General features: G+C 36.5%; 1 protein-coding gene across 8 annotated transcripts in view; it reads left to right on the forward strand.

The window, feature by feature from the left end:
• The first annotated feature begins 1,123 nt into the window (after positions 1-1,123).
• Positions 1,124-22,509, forward strand: part of LOC137425252 (SH2B adapter protein 2) — a 39,149-nt gene continuing 17,763 nt past the window's right edge. Inside the window, exons 1-2 of one of the 8 annotated variants that reach the window (XM_078776451.1) lie at positions 1,124-1,314; positions 1,455-1,655. The gene's annotated coding sequence lies outside the window, so the exon portion shown is untranslated. Of the gene's footprint in view, positions 1,315-1,454; positions 1,668-1,755; positions 2,047-2,082; positions 2,118-22,509 lie in introns of those variants that run through there. The other 7 variants (XM_078776450.1, XM_078776449.1, XM_068113484.2 and 4 more) reach the window with 7 other exon arrangements.

The following is a 22,509-nucleotide window of genomic DNA, read 5'->3' on the forward strand; positions in this document are numbered from 1 at the left end:
TCAATCCTTCGTGCGATCTCGCTTACCTCAGAACACCGTTGCTCGGCAACGTCAAGAGGCGGAAGTGGAAGACAAACGATCAGGTGTGAAACTGAAACTTGCTCAAAGAGGAAATGTGAATATTTCCACAGATGGAGTGCAGAATGGCTGAATTATAAATAAAACATTCGTAAAAGCAGGATGACTTTACTTCTCTAAAACACAAGAATTCCCCTTTTGGGTGGGGTCGGTACTCGAAGCACCTGCGGATCGTGCGAAATGCTCGTCATGGCTTCTCCCTCAGCTGAGGTAAATGGTATTTTTGAAACCTGTGGAAAATAATAACAAGAGATCGTTGGACGATTACTCGCCGGAGGTTTCAGGGAAAAATCACTTCAACGAATTGAACTCCTGTGTGGTCAAACGACGCGACCAGCGGCAGGAAAAGCCTCAGTGAAGAAAAGCAAAATAAACGAGAGACCTCGCCCAGACTTTTAAAAGTGATATTTAAGGCTTTTGTATTAAAACAAATATGGCGGCCGAACCACGTGACCGATGACGTCATTAAAACATTTTCTCCACCATTTTATTCCGACTTGAGCGTCCGAGATGACGCTCAAGAAATTTCATCTTGATTGGATGAAGTTTTGTACTTGTCGAATTATGACGTCATACTGGAGGCACCTATGACATCGTCATTAACATATGTTATTCCCCATGGAGCGTTCTTTAAAAGGAGCCATGTCTCAATTTTGTCTATGCAGTGCTTTCGGAAAAATCGAGGTGCAAAGTTTTTCTGTTTTTCCAAGATGGCGTCCGTACCACGTGCCCTATGACATCATAATTATCATTAAAAAAATTATACAGGTGGAGGTGCACCTCTGTTGAAAATTTCCTGTCAATCGGACCAACGGTTTCAGAGAAAATCATATTTATTCTGTGAGGACAAACAAACGGACAGACAAACGGACTCAAATGCAATATGGCGTGGGTGATAAACAAATGATTGTCAAACCATTCCCAGGATGTGACGTCATAATAATGTGAGTCCCTATTTGTTGTCACACCAGGCCCAGGGCGTGTCCGGAAATTCTGGTCACGTGGGTATTGTACGCCATGTTGTTTCTATTCTCCGCGAATCGGCTGGTTCCATTCTTATAAAATGACAGGATGCTGATGCTGTGCCTTTGGTTGCTCTGATGTAATCGCTCGGGCGGAAAAGGGTTTAAAAATGCACCAATACCCACAAATGCGGAAAGAAGGAAATTGAGTGAGAACAGAGTGAGGCGACTGCGGACTGGGATGGAAACCGACTTTGTCGTCATTCTGTACCTAGTACGTCATAGTCCCTTTTAGGCCTATGTATTTGTGTGGTGTTATGATTCATTTATAAACAATTTATCTGTCGCACGTTTCTTTTTTTTACACGATAGGCGGTGTATGTCCATCGTCCAGTTAATCCTCCCCCTTCGCAGAAATTCCTGGATGATCGATCCAACCCGTTGGAGAGCGCGTTCAGCACAACCAACCTTACATTTTCGGGAAGGTCGTGGTGGGTTGGGAGAGACATCTATCTATAAAGCATAACCAGCACTGGCGAGATTTGAGAGCGGTGTAAGTGCTACGTCCCGCGTGCGATGCGTATAATCTTTCGCCACCCTCTGGAGACATGAAAGGTAGACCTAATTGTATGTACCCGCGAGAGATTAGTTTGTCCGAATGGTTGTTGAATTTTCATTAAATAAAACCTCTGACTCGTCTCGTTGTTGGTCACGTGATGCGAGGGCCGCAAACCCGTAATTTCATTCTTTATTTGTTTATTCATACAATTTTTACGTTAATGAGGTAAAAACAACAACTGCGTTCATCCTTTTGGTCAGTTTCTCATATAGTTTAGCCTGCTTTTTCTTTTCTCTCAGAGTTCGGTCGGCGGGTTTTCTTCCTCACTAATCTCGTTTGTCCTTTTTTCCCACTGCCGAGTTGATTAGCGGCGCTGCTTCTCGGTTAGGCCTCAAACCTACGCTGTCTGCTAGATTCGCCCCGAGCTCCGGGAAGCAGAGCCGGAGGGTATGGTGCACTCGGCTCCGCGATTTCGTGGCAGGAAAAAGAAAGCATGGCGTGAAATGTCACTTTGCACAGTTGGTTATGGAAACGTGTCTCTATGTGATTAATAATAATATGTTACATTCCTGAACATCCAGTTAATTGTCATCGATGTTTCAGCGTTTTTTTGCATTTATTAAAAAGTTGAGGTTTAATGAAAGTAATGTTTGATGCGAAGATGAAAAGCCTCCAGTAAGCGCTCGGTTATCACATTGGGTTTACTTACCTGAAGCGTACCTGTACAGTGTACGCTAGGCCGGTCAGTATTTTGAAATCCACAAGAGTGAGAGAGGGTGCCCGCGCGGAGGCAGAGCGCGTGCAGGCAGAGGGCGCGGAGGTAGAGAGCGCTCCGGCACGGAGGCAGAGAGCGCACCGGCACGGAGGCAGAGAGCACGTCCGCGCGGAGGCAGAGAGGGCACCCGCGAGGAGGCAGAGAGCGCGGCGGCAGAGGGCGCGGAGGTAGAGAGCGCTCCGGCACTGAGGCAGAGAGCGCACCGGCACGGAGGCGGAGAGCGCGCCGGCACGGAGGCGGAGAGCGTGCCGGCACGGAGGCAGAGAGCGCGCCGGCACGGAGGCAGAGAGCACGCCGGCACGGAGGCAGAGAGCGCGCCGGCACGGAGGCAGGGAGCACGTCCGCGCAGAGGCAGAGAGGGCACCCGCGAGGAGGCAGAGAGCGCGGCGGCAGAGGGCGCGGAGGTAGAGAGCGCTCCGGCACTGAGGCGGAGAGCGCACCGGCACGGAGGCGGAGAGCGCGCCGGCACGGAGGCGGAGAGCGCGCCGGCACGGAGGCGGAGAGCGCGCCGGCACGGAGGCAGAGAGCGCGCCGGCACGGAGGCAGAGAGCGCGCCGGCACGGAGGCAGAGAGCGCGCCGGCACGGAGGCAGGGAGCACGTCCGCGCAGAGGCAGAGAGGGCACCCGCGAGGAGGCAGAGAGCGCGGCGGCAGAGGGCACGGAGGTAGAGAGCGCTCCGGCACGGAGGCAGAGAGCGCGCCGGCACGGAGGCGAAGAGCGCGCCGGCACGGAGGCGAAGAGCGCGCCGGCACGGAGGCAGAGAGCGCGCCCGCACGGAGGCAGAGAGCGCGCCCGCACGGAGGCAGAGAGCGCGCCCGCACGGAGGCAGAGAGCGTGCCTGTGCAGAGGCAGAGAGAGGGACAAACACACACACACACACACACACACACACACACACACACACACACACACACACACACACACATGCGAATGATGACAGCTGTTTTGAAGACCTGGAGGGAGGAGTGGGATTGAAGAGAGTGTGGGAGTTTGTTCCAGAGGTGGGGTGAGCAGTGAGTCTTGATTTTGGCAGTTTCACCAGAAGAAGGTTGCTGGCAGATCTTGTGCATCCTGCAGAAATATTTGGGGGACAGCACAGACAGAGCAGGGGGATCAAGGCTGGAGAGGAGTCGGTAGAAGACAGAAAGACCACCTACCTGCCTGCGGTGAGAGAGAGAAAGGGCCTCAGAATCAGCTTCATTGCAGGAGATTCCAATGATTCTGAATGCTTTGGTTTCAACCGCGTGAAGCCGAGCTAGGTGTGAGGCAGGAGCACCAGCCCAGAGGGGAGAGCAGTATTCCATTGAGCTGCGGATGAAAGCTTTGTATGTGGTGAGGAGCTCAGAAGTGCCCAGAAAGGACTTCGCACGATGGAGGATGCCCAGTCGGCAACTGGCTTTGGAGGCCAGCTTGGAAATGTGGTTTTCCCAAGAAAAATCATGGCAGATAGTGAGACCCAAATGCTTGAGCGACAGAACTTCTTGGAGAGGATTGTTGAGAAAGTAGATGGGAGGGTTTTCCAGTCTGTCTTTTCGGAGAGACGTCGTAAGAGTGTGAGATTTGTCAGGATTGAAAGACATGTTCCACTTGTTTGCCCAGTCTGTGATTTTGTCCAGGTCTGCAGAGAGTGAGGGGCTGCAGACTGCCAATCTGAGGGATGAGGAATGGAGCGGCAGAGAGTGGAGTCATCAGTAAAGAGATGGAGAGGATTTTCCAGAGAGTCAGAGAGATCATTAATGAAGACCAGAAAAAGCACGTGGCCCAGAACACTGCCTTGGTGAAGTCCAGCCTGAACAGGAAGGGGAGATGAGAATTCCACTCAGGGCCACATGTTGACTGCGACCAGAAAGGAAGTCTGCAAGCCATGCGTGGAGGTTTCCATGGATACCGTAGGAGGGGAGTTTGGTGAGCAGGGTGGGGTGCCAGACTGTATCGAAGGCACGAGATATGTCAAGGGAGATGGCTCTGATTTCCTGTTTGACATTGAGGACCTCCATCCATTGTTGAGACAGCAGAAGCAGCATGCCCAGAGTAGAGTGACCTGGTCTGAAACCAAATTGATGATCAGAGATCAAGCCATTGGAGAAGAGGAAAGATTTGATATCCGAAGCAATGATGGATTCCATGACTTTGCTGATAATTGGGAGAAGGCTGTTTGGTCTGTAATTGCAAGGATCTGTTTTTGCACCTTTTTGTGTGAAGCGGTAATGTTGGCTGATTTCCAAGCAGATAGCAGATGACCTTGAGCAAAAGAGAGAGTGAAGAGAATAGAGGGAGGGTGAGATAGAGCGGCAGAGCAGGATTTTAGAACCTTTGAGCTGATGCCGTCTGGTCCAGTTGCAGAATCAGAGTCGAGATTTGACAGAAACTTCTCCACCTTGTCAGGAGAGGACACAGAGTCCAGGAGCAGATGGGTACGACTGGGTATGGTGGGTACAGAGAGAGATGGGTTTGGGACACAAGATTTTCAGGCCAGATGGTGGTGAACTTCCAAAAAAATATTTCTTCCACAACCATTTAAAACGTGAACACGACAACACAAATCACCTTGTTGGCACTTCCAAAGAACCCCAGTTTTGCAGTACTTGGACAAAATATTATGCTATTTTATGCCATCTCGACCAATCGCATTCGCTGCTCGCACGCTCATCATTGGGGAATGTCGAGATTCAGACAAAATCACGCCTCATAGGAAATATATATCGTGCTTGCAAATGCAAAGCAATAGTTTAAAAGACCCTTCCCATGTCCTTTTCCTCATAATTGCATGGGGTAAGGTGCTCTTTCAACTCTCAAGTTTATTTTTGCAGTCATACATGTGTGCACGCGAGTAGGTGATAAATGTTGCTTCTGGGACACCTCCGTTTAACATGGGAAATCCCTATCTAATGTCATTTACCCCCCTGTTTTTAAAAAAATCATAAACACCTCTATTTCTCCCTCTATGAACCTATGATCCTTCTCGCCTTATGAACCTATAATCCTTCTCGCCTTATGAACCTATAATCCTTCTCACCTTATGAACCTATGATCCTTCTCGCCTTATGAACCTATGATTTTCTTCCTTTATGAACCTATAATCCTTCTAGCCTTATGAACCTATGATCATTCTCACTTACATGTAAATTTTACCCTATTCCCCCCACTACCCCCTTAATGTAGTTCCTTAGACCACTCTGCTAATGAGCCTATAAATATATTATCTCTTTCTAACTTTTTTAAGAGTTCCATTCTCCTATAGAACTCATCCCCATCAAGTATATTTATAAAGTATACAGGTTCCTTAACCTTTTGTTGTGAAAGTATAAAGTGGTATGTTTCACGGAGGGTTCTTGTTTGACCTCCTCCTCTCCCACATACCATTTTAAAATTATAATATTTATTATCCGATTGATAACCATTAAAGTTCTCACTCCACTCTAATATATTTTTCTTCCCACCCTCCATTACCCCACTTAACAAATGAATACGTTTATCCGTCTTGAGAACCTTCTGACCAGTGATTCTCTCAACCTCTTGAATCTGATATTTTTCACATTCGTTATGTTTTCCATTTATATACCAAGGTTGATTACACCTCCACTCTTTAGTCTGGTTGATACTTGGTTCTATCATTTATATAATAGTAAAAAAGGTGGCGGTAGCCCGTTAAAATCCCTAACCCCCCTTTTTAACTTATCACTTATATATATATATATCTTATATACTTATATAACCATAAGGGAGACGATCAATTCCATTTTCTAAAATAAACCTCTTATCATCAAAAGCCCCCAATGCTTTCTTATTCACCTCTTCTGAATATAATTGATGTTTATAACTTCTTATTCCATTAATCTTTCTAAACTCTTCTTTCTTTGTTGTTAAACAGTTATAATAATCCTTAAAGTTTATTGTTTCTTTAATGACATTTTTCTTTATACCTTTTAACTTCTTATCAGTCTTTTCAACGTTATTCACAATGTATTTATAAGCATAAGCCTTCGACCTCAATCCCACAAATTCACTCATAACATTTCCTCCCAATTCATCCTTGAACTTTCCAATCACCTTTTTATTTTTAGAAGAGAACAACTCACTCTCTGGACTGTAATTACTTGTATCATAGATATTAATGTCCTTTTTCATATCTGAATAAACATCATCAGTATTAATTTTCAAAATAAAACTATCAGTATCCATATACAACAATGACACATTATCCTTATACTTTGATTTTAGATCAATATAAAAGTAATCATACATTAATGACTTTGACAAGTCAAGAATTGATGTTCCAATGTAAATAGGTTTGTCCATTTCAATACTCTCTTTAACCAAATGGATCGCACAAAAGTTCTCAGTAAAGACCTCAGCTCTAGTAAAACTCGGTCTATTAATTAATTTTGATGCTTGTTCCCAAGATGTTGCTAGTCTGATATTTTGTCTTTTCCTCACATTCTCCATGGTCTTACCAAAGACCGCATTATTCATTAATTTATAAAAGTCTTTCTCAAAATCTGTTTTTGACTCTGTTCTTCTTTGTGTATTAAAATCAATGTACCCCTTTAACCAATGACTTTGATTGAACTTTAGAACCCTGTGGATCTTCTCTACTCTTAGACCTTTTGATAAATATTGTCGCAAATTTCTTTGGTGTAGTACATAATTTTTCTTGTTATATAATGTAGTAAGTAATTTTTCTGTTGATTCACCTATATCAAACGATCGTTGATAATCACTCAACCATTCTTTCTTTGGACTTTCTTTCTCACAAGCAAATGGAAGATCTTTATGTTTGATATGAAGTTCTTCAGGATATTTTAAATCAACCTCAAAATAATAACCAACCTTTGAATCATCCAATTGTTTTTGTGTAGAGATACATACATCTTGTAAAACCTTTGTGTAGTCTTTTTCCTTTACCCATCTTAGTTTCCCATAAGGAAGAGCTTGAGACATTGCCCAGCCATACAAGTTGTTTGCGTCATAGTACATCAAGTAAGAACTCTCTTTCGTTGAATCATAATTTGGAAGATATTTGTTATTTGCTTTTGAGTAGCTGCTCGAGCATACTTGTGAAATTCCACCTCTTTTTGCCTTTTCAATCATCAAAAGCATATCGACATCGGTTATCAAATCCAAATCTTGTTTTGTCATTTTCAACATCGCGCTCCAAGCCAATCCAGGTGCTGTGTAGTAGTGAGCAGGATCCAATCCATATCCAGTGCGACAAACAGATCTAAAGGCTTCAAATACATCGGCCAATAAAAGCACATCAGTTTTGAGATACAAATCGTGATACTCACCAAGATTCTTGATGTTATATTTTTCCCAAACATTTTGTGCGTGTACATAATCTTTATCAGATATATGACTGTTGTTTAATTTGTTATCGAAATTTTCTTTTAAAGGAAGTTGTGTTTCATTGAATCTCTCAAATGAGTCCATATAGTCATAGGGGTAAATTCCCTTTTGTGTTAGAAAATCTTTATCTGAAAAATACTCTGAAAGACATGGAAACTCTTTTAGATTTTGAACCAAGTTAGCCAATGGACTTGCCATGAATTTAAATGTATCAAGAAATCTGATATGAGTAATAGGAGATGTGTGAATTGTTTTTGTGAATGAAATGTATTTCTGATCTGTGTTAGGAATTGCTGAAATGTGTCCAGATGTCTTTGAAAGTTCATTAATAAATAGATGCGTATCATAATGAGCATTGTTATGAAGAAAGACAGGAATGAAAGAGGGGAGTTGATAATTAATATTACAACTTTGATGAGCTGGACCTCTATATTTACCAGTGAGATGACAATGATCTCTAACCTTTAGACCTTCACCAATTTTTTCCTCACAAATATGACAAACATTGTTTTTTCTAAATTCCCTTTTCTGTTCACTCGTCAAAGACATTGGTTTATTAGTTTCTCTCATTATCTTGGTTAATCGGACACAGTCTTTTTCTAGTCGTTTCACAAACTCCTCTGGGGTATTTGAGCCTCTATACTCCTCTAACTTGTTATATTTATCACCAACGGATGATTTGATATAATAACAAAAACCACAAGGAGTATGTTTTTGATATTTATTTGTGTATGAATCTTTTGGATCTGGAGAAGCAGTATCTATTTTTTCTAGAATACTTTCAAAATCAGCATATATAACAAATGGATGTTTGATCTTTTTCTTTTCATCTTTGAATGTGATATTTGAGCCTTCTTTAGGCATATTGATTACCGTTGATTTATGTTCACCACAATAATTTGAATGTTTATCTAATCTTTCTTGTGTATGGAAGAAGTTAAGACAACGCAAACAAATATATATTTTATTTGTTCTTTTACATACTTGTGGTTTTATTAATTTAGCAATATCTTTAATGTATGTATAATGTGAATTTTCCTCTGAATTAAAATATAGAAGATTAATATGAGTTTGTTTACAATTGTCAGAAAGCTTTAAAACCTGAATGCTGTTTGTTTCTGTTAGACCATAAACATTAACTGATAAATTATTTATCTTTTCAAATTTAGGAATATCATTTAAAGCCATCGGAAACTTTAGATCTTTCGTATTTAATGTATTCTCATATTTTTTATAATGAGATACTCTTTCATCATGAAAATGTGGAGGATGTAAGTGTGCTAGAATAGACCAGAGAAAACATTTATTGTCTTTATTTTTGATATTGATAACTGCTTTTCTATTTTTGATAACACTGGGTAAATCAATGTAGGAAGAAGCTTTTAGAGGATCTGATTTAAGAATATGAATGTCTATGTAAATAATTTTTCCTATATTGAATCCACTTCCTACGATTGAATTATCCACATCTTGCTCTTGTTTAATAAGTTCATCATAGACTCCTGATGTTTTAAAATCTTGATATGAAGATATAAAGTGTGGCTCAGTTCTCATGTATGGTGTATCTATAACTCCTTCGTCCTTTGTCATTTCTAATTTTACTCCCATATAAAATTTAAGTGGTTTCATTTCTTTTAGTGTTTTTTCAATCAACGTTTGAACAACAGGTTTAACTCTTTCTACAGCATCAACTATAGACTCTGGTTCAGGAGGTTTGAAGTTAAAGACTCTTATTTTAATATGTTCTTTGAATGCGCCATCAGAGTTTTTAGTTGTGATAAAATTTGATAAATGTAGAATTGTTTTAAGATGTATTTCGAAGCCTTTCTTGAGGATATTTTTATTACATGCAGAACAGTGTTTTGTTTCCTTCTGAATAGGAGATAGTAGGTGAAGTAGATTAAATGTGTGTTTGTTAGTTTTAAGGTGTCTTTTGTATTGTTTATATTCTTGTTCACAAACATCGCAATACGTTGCTTTGATCATATTTATTTATATAGTAAAATTATACTTAAAACAAAGTGCCTTTTTTAGAGGCTTTTTAAAAGATGAAACTGTGCTTAAAGTAAACACCTTTGAGCTTTTCAACTCGTTTTATGTATATAACTTTACTTAAAGTAAAACACCTTTGAGTTTTTCAACTCGTTTTATGTATATAACTTTACTTAAAGTAAAATACCTTTGAGCTTTTCAACTCGTTTTATGTATATAACTTTACTTAAAGTAAAACACCTTTGAGCTTTTCAACTCGTTTTATGTATATAACTTTACTTAAAGTAAAACACCTTTGAGCTTTTCAACTCGTTTTATGCATATAACTTTACTTAAAGTAAAACACCTTTGAGCTTTTCAACTCGTTTTATGTATATAACTTTACTTAAAGTAAAACACCTTTTTTTTTTTTTTTTTTTTTCTTTTTTTTTAATTTTTTTTTATTTTTTTTTATTTTATTTTTTTTTTTTTAATTTTTTTTTTTTTTTTATTTTTTATTTTTATTTTTTTTTTTTTTTTTATTTTATTTTATTTTATTTTATTTTTTTTTATTTTTATTTTTTTTTTTTTTTTTTTGTATACAAGATCGAGGCTCGTGAAAGAGCTAACAATAATCACAAAAAAGACAAACCAACTCCTCTCTGGGGGAGCAAGGCCAGAGAGGAGTCGGTAGAAGACAGAAAGACCACCAACCTGCCTGCGGTGAGTGAGTGAAAGGCCCTCGGAGTTGACTACATCGCAGGAGATTCCAATGATTCTGAAAGCTTTGGCCTCAACAGCGTGAAGCCGAGCAAGGTGTGAGGCAGGAGCACCAGCCCAGAGGGGGGAACAGTATTCCATTGAGCTGCGGATGAAAGCCTTGTATGTGGTGAGGAGCTCAGGTGTGCCAAGGAAGGACTTCGCACGACGGAGGATGCCCAGTCGGCGACTGGCTTTGGAGGCGAGCTTGGAAATGTGGTTTTCCCAAGAAAGATCATGGCAGATAGTGAGACCCAAAAGCTTGAGCGACAGAACTTCTTGGAGAGGATTGTTGAGAAAGTAGATGGGAGGGTTGTCCAGTCGGTCCTTTCGGAGAGACATCGTAAGAGTGTGAGATTTATCAGGATTGAAAGACATGTTCCATTTGTTTGCCCAGTCTGTGATTTTGTCCAGGTCTGCAGAGAGTGAGGAGGCTGCAGACTGCTGATCTGAGGGATGAGGAATGGAGTGACATAGAGTAGAGTCATCAGCAAAGAGCTAGAGAGGATTTTCAAGAGAGTCAGAGAGATCATTGATGAAGACCAGAAATAGCACAGGGCCCAGAAAGCCAGAAAATAGCACCTTTGAGCTTTTCAACACGTTTTATATATATAACTTTACTTAAAGTAAAGCGTCTATGTATTAGCCAGAAAGTTTAGATACTCTAGTTCATCAATTTCAATTTCACTATCTGAGTCATCAATAAAGCTACTCTCATAACTATCATTTGAACACAAACTATTAGTATCATAACTATCTTCAGATCCTAGACTCTCAGTATAATAACTCTCAGAGTATTGACTGTTAATATCACTCATTTACATACCATTAAACTTCCATCAATATCTATATATTTTCTTTCATTAGAACTAATAACCACAATATTTTTTACATTAAATGTTATTTTCAAATAATCTCTAATAATCAGAGTACGGAATGATAGTTCACCACTAATATTCATATTATTAATTTCACCCACATCTTTGGGTCTATTAAAGAATATACAAATGTTTCCTCTAGAATCGTTGATGGTTTTATCATTCATTTTCAAAGCTTCTTTATCAATGATCTTTTCAAGCTTTGAGTAAATTGTTAGTAGTAGTGGAGAAACTTTTGTCAAATTTACTTTAATAGAGTTATTAATTAACATAGCTTGTCCTGTAAATTTAATAAAAGGACACATGTTATTCTCCATTATGGGTTTAATCCAAAAATTTCCATATTTATCTTTGTTCAATTTAACATCTTTGACATATTTTTCTATATCTTCCACCGAAGTAGAGATTGATTGAAATTTGTCTTTTGTGTTTTGAAACATTGTATTTATTAGCTAATAAATTTGCGTTTAGTTTAAGTAAAGTTATATACATAAAACGAGTTGAAAAGCTCAAAGGTGTTTTACTTTAAGCACAGTTTCATCTTTAAAAAAGCCTCTAAAAAAGGCACTTTGTTTTAAGTATAATTTTACTATATAAATATGATAAATTCTGAAGGATATTTAGAATTTCCAGACTCTCCATATGATAAATTAGAGAATTGTCCGGCTTGTGGTAGAGTGGGGCTTAATACAGAATCAGAAGCATATAAACAATGTATTTTCTGTGATTATCTTCTAATTAATGATAATAAAAAATATAGAAAAATATATAACTCTTTTAAATTAGAACCAAAAATGAATTACTTTACAAGATTAATAAGAGAGATGAATGTTAAGTATTATGGGGATAATACACCATTTCTTACAAGGGAAGAGACTATTTGTATTGAGGAAATGTATAAGGGTTTAATGATATTTATTATTCAAAATAATTTTAATGGAAATGTTAATACAAGATACTATATAAACAAAATAATGGATTATTTTGAAATTAAACCTGAACTCAGGATAAAATATAGAGTTTCTCAAAAAACTCAAAAAAAGTTAGATGACTTGTTTTCCAAATATATAAATGAATGATTTTTTACCTGTTTGGGAAAATAAGATAAAATTTAATAACCATAAAAATCTTCCAAATTCATTGAGATGTCTAATAGTCGGTTCAAGCGGATGTGGAAAAACCTGTTTACTTTTAAAGATGCTCCTTAGTCCTAATTTTTTAGATTATGATAATTTAATAATTTTTACAAAGTCAAGTTTTCAACCTGAGTATCAACTACTCTCACAGGGTTTTAATGCGGGTCTTAAAAAGGAAGACATTATCGGTTTATTTAAACTTCAAAACAAACTAAATGATTATAATATTGATGATATAATACAATTATTTTGTGATACACAGAAATCAAAATCAAAACTAAAACCCATAACTTGTATTCTCAGTGATAATACGGATGATATACCTTCACCTCAAGATTTAGATAAATCAAAAAAGAACCTCGTTATCTTTGATTGTGTTAATGAGAGAAACCAAACAGTAATGGATAGCTACTATACAAGAGGGAGACATTCTTCTTGTAATTGTATTTATCTTAGTCAGTCATATTTTCAACTCCCTCGGCGCTCAATAAGAAACAATGCTAATACTTTTATTTTATTTAAGTTAAATTCAATAGATACAAATAATTTTTGGAGAGATAATTGTTCTACATTACGTAGTAAGAAGGAATTTGAAAATAATATGAAACACACGATCGGAAAATATAAATATATTGTTGTGAAACAAGATGAGATACTAAATGATATTTTTCAATAAATAAATACAGAAAATGAATACCGAAGAAAGAGTAAGAAAGTTTAAAGAACATCAAGAGTTGCTTTCAAAAGTTGTAAAGCAACAGGAAGACATAAAGAAGAAAAGGAGACAGAAACTAACTGGTGAAGAAGCCTTTGAAAGAAAACAAGAGAAATTTTTTAAACCACTTTTAAAAACTCAACAAACGATTTCACCTACAGTTCCCATGGTAGAATTTACTCCAAAAAAATTTCAAATGCTCAAAGATTTTAGTCAAATGACAGAGCAAGAACTTGGAGAATTAGAATATGATGATGAAGGATTATTTCGGCATCTTGAGAAGGTAAATAAACTTTCCAATTATATTGTAGAAGCTCTTCAAAACAATGAATATTTGAAGGGTTCAAAAACCAGAGCAGGTCTCATTCCAACAGAAGAACCAGCACAGTTCCATCTTGTGAAAGAAAAGTTATTGATATTTAATGATAAATTGGTGTTCTTAAGTTCTGACCAACCAAATGTTGAATTAACCCCAAGATTAATGTTTCTTCTAACAAAAGATGGACATTCTAATTCACCTTATTTTGATGAACCGCTTGAAATGGAAAGAGAGGAAGATAGAGAGTATATTGAGTTGCTAAACACACTTGATTATGGAGTTTCTGTTGCTGGTAAAAGTAAGAAGAATGAGAAGGAGAAACATATTATTGATGCTTTAAGTAAGCTTGGTTCGGGTGTTAGTTTTCTTCCAAATGACCCATCACAATTAGTTAATAGGTTATTATTGTTGTTAGGTAGTAAGAAGGCTGGAAACAACAATTGTTTTAATGAAGCATCCGCCATTTTAGATCAGTTGATGAATATGAAAATAATTAATAAATGTCAATACAAAGATATTTTATTAGATATTAAATAAGATGAGAAGCACAATTCTTAGTTTTAATTTCACAACGAGTGATTACACAGCTTCATTCCCTTACCCACTACAACTTGACCCCAAAAAAGAATATGAGGCTTCTTTGTTGTCAATGGAGACTTATAATACCTTGTTTAATATCACAGAGAAAAACAACAAGTTTAGTTATAATCCAGGAAGTGGATATAAAACTATAACCGTTTCACCCGGTGCTTACGAGATTTCTCAAATATCTTCAGAAGTCTCTCGCCTTATGAAAGAAAAAGGTGATGAACCAAAAAATATTGTAATAGATATTCAAAAACACACTTCAAAATCAACTATTAAACTTAAAAATAATTATAAAGTTGATTTCACCATTGAAAAATCGTTTAGAGAGCTATTGGGTTTCTCTTCAAAAAAGGTTGAAACTAACGGGACGTCTTACAGTGATAATGTCATTCAAATATCCTCCGGTATAAATTCAGTATTAATTCATTGTGATTTGATTGATGGTGCTTATAACGATGGAATAAGAACAAATACAATATTTTCATTCAGCGCATACTCAACCCCGATTGGTTATAAATTTAATATGGAACCAAAAAATCTTGTCTATTTACCTGTGTCAGGAAAAACCATATACAGAGTAAATTTTAGGATAACCGACCAAGATAATCGTATGATATCCTTTAATGATGAAATTATATCCATCAGAATTCACCTACGTGAAGTTTTTCAATAAATAAATAATGGTTATTGTGAGAAAACACGAGTTGGGAAAATATAAAATAATTACAGGGGATGGGATGTTCCTTTCACCATACTATAAGGGTGAAGGTATGTTTCTTGGGAGAGGATACTATAAACCAAAGAGACAACGGGGTGTGGGACATCAATTTAGAAATAAAGGAGATGGGATAATTGATACTCTAATGGGTATTGGTTCAACCATCCTTGAACATAAAGACCTAATTGGTTCAACTGCTTCTGCCGTGGGCTCAGTTGCGGGTGCTATAAAGAGTATAAAAGATGCTCAAAAGGAGTCTCATAAATTACAAGCAATCAAAGAAATTAAAAAAGGTAAAACTCAACTATCTTCACAAGAACGACAAAAAATCATTAAAATACTTGGGTCAGGGTTTCAACAATTTTAATGCTATATAAATACAAGTATGGAAGCGATTGATAGTATCTATGATTTGGATGATACGATTATCATTTCAAACTCCACTAAAAAGGAAGACTATTTTAAGGTAAATGCTATAACAGGAACAGACTGGAATTCAAACGGAACAAAAAGTTTTGAAATAAATAATCAACAAACTTACTTGAATATAGCTGATAGTTTCTTGCTGTGTAAATTTAAATTCACTAAGGCTGCGAATAATACTAATGCTACACTCGTAAATGATTTCTTCTGGAAAATGTTTGACAGTGTCCGCCTGTATATTGGAACACAAGAGGTTGAAGCGGTTGATTATGTCTCTGCTACATCTGAAATGATGAAATTTACACTATATTCGTTTAGTGATAGAATGGGTAAGGGAGCTGTTGAAGGTTTTATTCCTGATATGTCAACAGGAACAAACGCAGACCCTGGTTATAGTCAAAGGAAGTCAATGTATAATGATGACGCAAAAGCAGAGAATAGTTTTACGGTAGCAGTACCTCTGAAAGGTATATTTGGATTTTGTGATTATGATAAAGTTTTGTATGGGCTTAAAATTAGATTTCAACTACAAAGGAATGATAATGTAAATAGGTTGCTTTTTGGGGTTGAAAATGCTTTTGGCGACAATAATAAATTTGTTATTAATGATTTGTGTTGGTATATTAGTGAATATACTCCTAATCTTAAAACGGAAGAGATGTTAAATAGAAGACTTAACTCAAAGAAACCGCTAAATGTATCATACCTTAAAAGAAGATGTCAACACGTTAAACTGGAACACACTACCTACACTTGGAATTTGGGTGTTCTTGAAGGAAAGCCACGATACCTATGGCTCATTTTTAAGAAACCAGATGGAGAGGACGGTACTAATAAGAATAATGCCCTGAGTGATAATGCTAAGGTGAAACAACTTCGGGTTTCTCTTGATGGGACATTTTATCCGCGAGATAGATTGGAAATTGATTGGGAAAAAAATGATTATGCGGAAGCCTACAAGTCTTACCAAAAGGTGTGTGAAAGCAACGGTAATAATGAACCTATTTTGGATATGGTTGCGTTTCAAAAACTTTATACAATCTACACAATTGACCTGAGTTCTCAAAAGGAAACTATAAAGTCTAATAGAGTGGATACTTCTCTATACATTGAAAGAGGAGAGAATGAAGAAGTTGATGCTTATTGTTTGCTTTTGGAGGAAACAGAATTACAGATTAATACAGATAATGGTGTTATGATTAATATCACATAGGTTTTTTCTCATAAATAAATGGTAGGGGTATATGTTAATCAAATCAATCTTGATAAATTAACATCTTGTATTCAAAATCAAAAGCCTTGTATTATTAATGTTAATACATTTCAAAGAAAAGGAGCTGTAAGAATTGATGTTTTACTCACAAGAGAGCAGGTGAAAACACTAAATGATGTTGGATCACTTAAAATTAAAATGACAAAACCTATGTTAAAGAAATATTCAATAGACGAGTCAAGAGGAGGATTTCTCCCATTTCTAATTCCTTTATTTGCTGGTTTAAGTGCGGCGGGAGCATTGACTGGTGGTATTTCAGCAGCGATAAAAACTGCTAACGAAAGGAAGGCACAACTAAAAGCTCAAAAAGAATTGGAAAGACATAACAAGGAGTTGGAGAAACAAATTAGTGGAAGTGGTGTAATTGTAGATTTTGCTCAAAAACTTGAAAGTCTACCTGATAAAGCTAGATTGTTAGTTGGAGATATGCTTTCCTCTATCGCTCAAGCGGGTGTTAAACTAACTAAACGGGGTAATGGATTGTATCTTTCTCATAAATAAATGGATAAATGGTTTAAACAATTTGGAAAGAATACAACGTCAAATATAGAACTCGCTAAGTATTGTAAAACACTAAAAATTGATAATGTGGTTATTTGTATGAGAGATGAATTAATACATATAAATAAGAATACAAAGAATATTATTATGAATTTAGACACACAGAATGGTTCTCATTGGGTTTGTATTCATAATAGTCAGGATAAATATTATTTTGATAGTTATGGTATGCCACCACCTGTTGAAGTAATACAATTCTTACAGAATGGTGTTTATCAAACATTTCAAGTTCAAGAAATTAATTCTAAATGTTGTGGTCAATTATGTTTATATGTATTATTTAAACTCAACAATAATGAAAATTTTTATGATATCATTTTTAATCTAATATAAATGACTTATGTTGGAAAAGATGGTTCTATCTTTGGAAAATCCTCTCAGGATATTGATTTATCAAATTATTATACAAAGGCACAGGCTGAACGACAAAAATATAGTGTAAGTAAAAATATTAATATGAAGAATACTTATAAATTAATCAATTATCCAAACCCTACAGATGCGAATGACTTAATTAGATTAAGTGATTTATCACAATATATATTTTTAAAGAAAACAGCACGTTTTGTTAAACAAGTAAAATTTACAACCACAACACCTGGTTATACTGACCATACACCTTTCCTCATTGAATTTAACTACCTGCTTACAATTGAATTTTATAAAGAAGGACATTTAGTTAATATGCGAATTAATAAATGGGGGTATGATATGTCTGATTTAGGGTATAATTGGTCTTTTTCAATAAACATAGAAGACCTACATGATTTAAATCAGTCTCGTAAAGAAGAATATTATCCACTTGGTGAAGATAAGGATTTATGTGGAAGTACAATTAGCAAACAACAAATACGTGATTTTAAGAAAAGAAAAATATATGATAGTATAGCGATGGTTCGCATGACAAAGAAGGAAGGTAATGAGATAAGGATAGAAAGCCGAGGAATACAAACCGATTTGGTAGTGGGAAGATGGGGTGGTATTACCTGTCATAATATTAATCTCACATATATTTCTGATACATAAATGGCAGGAAGAAGACTACAAGAGAATTATAATTTTTGTATTCAAGGATACCTACAAGAAAAGGGTGCTCGGTATTACATACCTTATGATTTGGAGCATATACATGGGAATTTTGTCATTAAAAACTGGCCTTATACTGATATTGTTAAACCCACAAATAGAGACTTGTTTAAAATATTAAATAAAAATGAACTTCTCAAAGTTATGAAATATAAAACTCTTTTAGAAATCGTCAACAAATCTTATTGGTATCCTATTATGAGAAAAATAATTATAGATACAAGAATATCTCAAAATCCAGATGAGTATATGTATAATATTCTTTGGGGTTCAAACTCAAGGGTAGCAAGGGATGAGGAAGGAGTTGAAGAAGAGAAGGAGGAAGGAGTTGAAGAAGAGAAGGAGGAAAGAGAGAAGGAGGAGAAGGGGGAAAGGGAGAAGGAGGAGAGGGAGGAAAAGGAGAAGGAGGAGAAGGATGAAAGGGAGAAAAAGGAGAAGGAGGAGAGGGAGGAAAGGGAGAAAAAGGAGGAGGAGGAGAGGGAGGAAAAATATAAAAATATGACCATTCCTGAGATTAATGAAAGATTGAAGGTATTACGACAAATAAATAAATCTCAACGCACTGAAGAGGAAAATAAAGAATTAATGACTCTTCCGAACTTATTGGTTTTTAAATTTGCTATAATGAATTCAGAGCGCAGATATACAACATATAGTTGATGATGTTGGTGTTATTGACTTTAGTTAGTTTTATTTGTAAATAAATGGAGGAGAGAGTGAAGTCATTTCTAAGGATTCTTTATGTTTTAAAAATCAAGATAGAAATGTATATGTTGAAAACCAAAAAGGTTTTGGCACTATGTAGAACTTTTTCTCATAAATAAATATGAGTTATTGTCTCAAATGTAAAAAGAAAACTAAATCTAAAAATATCTCTTATGTTAAAGCTAAAAATAATAGAGTTTATCAAAAAGGAATATGTCAAGTGTGTGGTTCTAAAAAGTGTCAATTCATCTCTCCTAAAAGTGGAGGAGACATACAAAAGTTTTTGTCAGGTAGCAAATTTACAACAACTGGAATTCCAGGGGAATTACACCTTCCAGGGTATTCTTTCTGTGGCCCAGGAACAAACTTGGATAAAAGATTAGATGAGGCTGACAATCCTAAACCTTGGTCTAAACCTACAAATAGGGTTGATGAAGTGTGTATGAAGCATGATATTGCTTATGGGAAAACCACTACATTGACTGAAAAACATAAAGCCGACAGAGAAATGTTGTATAATTTGTCTTTGATACAAAATCCAACGTTGAGAGAGAAAGTTGATAGGTTTATTGTGAGAAATTTGATAAATGCTAAATTGAAACTTGGCCTTGGTTATTCACCCTCAAAAAACTATTAGGCTCTCATGATGTCATCAAGACTGAGGAGCTTTTGGCTGATGAATTACATAAACCTATAATCACAAAGTTTAAAAGAAGGAAAGTTTATTCTAAATACACCGACCACATATGGTCCGCTGATTTAATCGAACTAAAAAATGATAAGGGATACAAGTATGCTTTAACCGTTATTGATTTGAGGAGTAGATTTGCTTGGGTTGTTCCTTTGAAAAACAAGAGAGGTTATACTCTGAAGTTAGCCTTCCAACAGATATTTAATAAAAGTAAAAGAAAACCAAAGAAACTGTGGACCGATGAGGGAACAGAGTTCTATAACAAAATATTTATGAAATTTCTTAAGGGGGAGGGTATTAAATTATACAGCACCTTTAATGAAGGAAAAGCAGTTGTTATTGAGCGTTTTAATCGTACTTTAAAAGAGAAATTATATAAAAAATTCACACAACTCGGTTCCCAAAAATGGGTGTATTTTATTCAGGATATTGCAGATAATTACAATAATACAGTTCATTCATCAACAAAATCAAAACCATCAGAAACATTTACAAAATTAGAATATGAAAAGGAGATTAATTTGAGAAAGCCCAAGTTCAAAGTTGGTGATATTGTAAGAATATACAGATGGAAAAGTCATTTTGAGAAAGGTTATACAAAGAGATGGACTAATGAATTATTCAAAATCGTTGATGTAATGGATACTATGCCTTGGACTTACAAATTATATGATATGAATTGGGAAGAAATCTTGGGTTCATTTTACTCACAAGAATTACAAAAAACAAAACTGATAATTCATTAAACAACAACCATCCATACTTTCATCCACCCAGATTAGCTAATTTAATTAGTAGTAATAAAAAAAAAAAAAAAAAAAAAATCATAAGCCACACCCACACAGACCCCACCCACAAACCCCACCCACACAGACCCCACCCACACAGACCACACCCACACAGACCACACCCACACAGACCACACCCACACAGACCCCGCCCACACATAAGAAAGCATTGGGGGCTTTTGATGATAAGAGGTTTATTTTAGAAAATGGAATTGATCGTCTCCCTTATGGTTATATAAGTATATAAGATATATATATATATAAGTGATAAGTTAAAAAGGGGGGTTAGGGATTTTAACGGGCTACCGCCACCTTTTTTACTATTATATAAATGATAGAACCAAGTATCAACCAGACTAAAGAGTGGAGGTGTAATCAACCTTGGTATATAAATGGAAAACATAACGAATGTGAAAAATATCAGATTCAAGAGGTTGAGAGAATCACTGGTCAGAAGGTTCTCAAGACGGATAAACGTATTCATTTGTTAAGTGGGGTAATGGAGGGTGGGAAGAAAAATATATTAGAGTGGAGTGAGAACTTTAATGGTTATCAATCGGATAATAAATATTATAATTTTAAAATGGTATGTGGGAGAGGAGGAGGTCAAACAAGAACCCTCCGTGAAACATACCACTTTATACTTTCACAACAAAAGGTTAAGGAACCTGTATACTTTATAAATATACTTGATGGGGATGAGTTCTATAGGAGAATGGAACTCTTAAAAAAGTTAGAAAGAGATAATATATTTATAGGCTCATTAGCAGAGTGGTCTAAGGAACTACATTAAGGGGGTAGTGGGGGGAATAGGGTAAAATTTACATGTAAGTGAGAATGATCATAGGTTCATAAGGCTAGAAGGATTATAGGTTCATAAAGGAAGAAAATCATAGGTTCATAAGGCGAGAAGGATCATAGGTTCATAAGGTGAGAAGGATTATAGGTTCATAAGGCGAGAAGGATTATAGGTTCATAAGGCGAGAAGGATCATAGGTTCATAGAGGGAGAAATAGAGGTGTTTATGATTTTTTTAAAAACAGGGGGGTAAATGACATTAGATAGGGATTTCCCATGTTAAACGGAGGTGTCCCAGAAGCAACATTTATCACCTACTCACGCGTGTGTGTGTGTGTGTATATATCTATATTATAATAGCCGTAGATGATTCTGTCTGTCTGTCTGTCTGTCTGTCTGTTGGGTGTCTGTCCGGGGTGTGGCTTACTCGGTTTGCAGAGTAGCTCCACCCATAGCTCCACCCATTCTGGGAGTGGCTTCATATAATTATAAACAAATATCCACCATTTTATTAACTCGCATAGCTTTGAGGCCTGTTTTGTAGGCCCGTGGTGTCTTGCTCTCTCTCCCAGTTTTATTTCAAATCAAATTCGATATATCATTTCATTTTTCACAGTCGCTAACATAGTTTTAGACTCGGTTGAAAAAAAACGGGAAGAAAATCCAATGAAAGTTGCCGTTTATAGAACGAAATGAATTCTCAAACGCCTGTAACTTCAAGGCCATTGAGTCTCTCTCCCGCCTTTATCTCCAATCTATATCTAACTCACCATATGATTTCATTTTTATCGATGGTTTCAGACTCGGTTTCAGACTCGGTTTCAGACTCGGTGTCAGCAATAATTGAGAACATTCCACACACGCGGGAAAATGCAGAGATATATTTTTAAAAATCGCGTCATGGTGTATCATACACCGCCCAACATGACACCGACGGCAACGTGTCAATATATATTAAAAATTCGCTTTTGCTTTTCCGTTAAGATATATTACATTTTCGTTTGATGACAGTCGTCACAAAAACGTCAACAATGATGCCGACATATATTTCTTCGTTTTTATTTCATTCAACATTATTAGCCGGAAGTAAAATATGTTTCAGGAAATTACCGAGAGATATTTCTTCGTTTTTTTTATTAGTTATGTGCGCATACACTTTAAATAGGTTTATTTGAAATCTTTAATTTTCCACAAACATTCCACACACGCGGGAAAATGCAGAGATATATTTTTTAAAATCGCGTCATGGTGTATCATACACCGCCCAACATGACACCGACGGCAACGTGTCGATATACTGTATATTAAAAATTCGCTTTTGCTTTTCCGTTAATATATATTACTTTTTCGTTTGATGACAGTCGTCACGAAAACGTCAAC

This window comes from Myxine glutinosa, chromosome 4 (genome assembly GCF_964187855.1).
Source record: "Myxine glutinosa chromosome 4, kmMyxGlut1.1, whole genome shotgun sequence".
Classification (NCBI taxonomy): Eukaryota; Metazoa; Chordata; class Myxini; order Myxiniformes; family Myxinidae; genus Myxine; species Myxine glutinosa.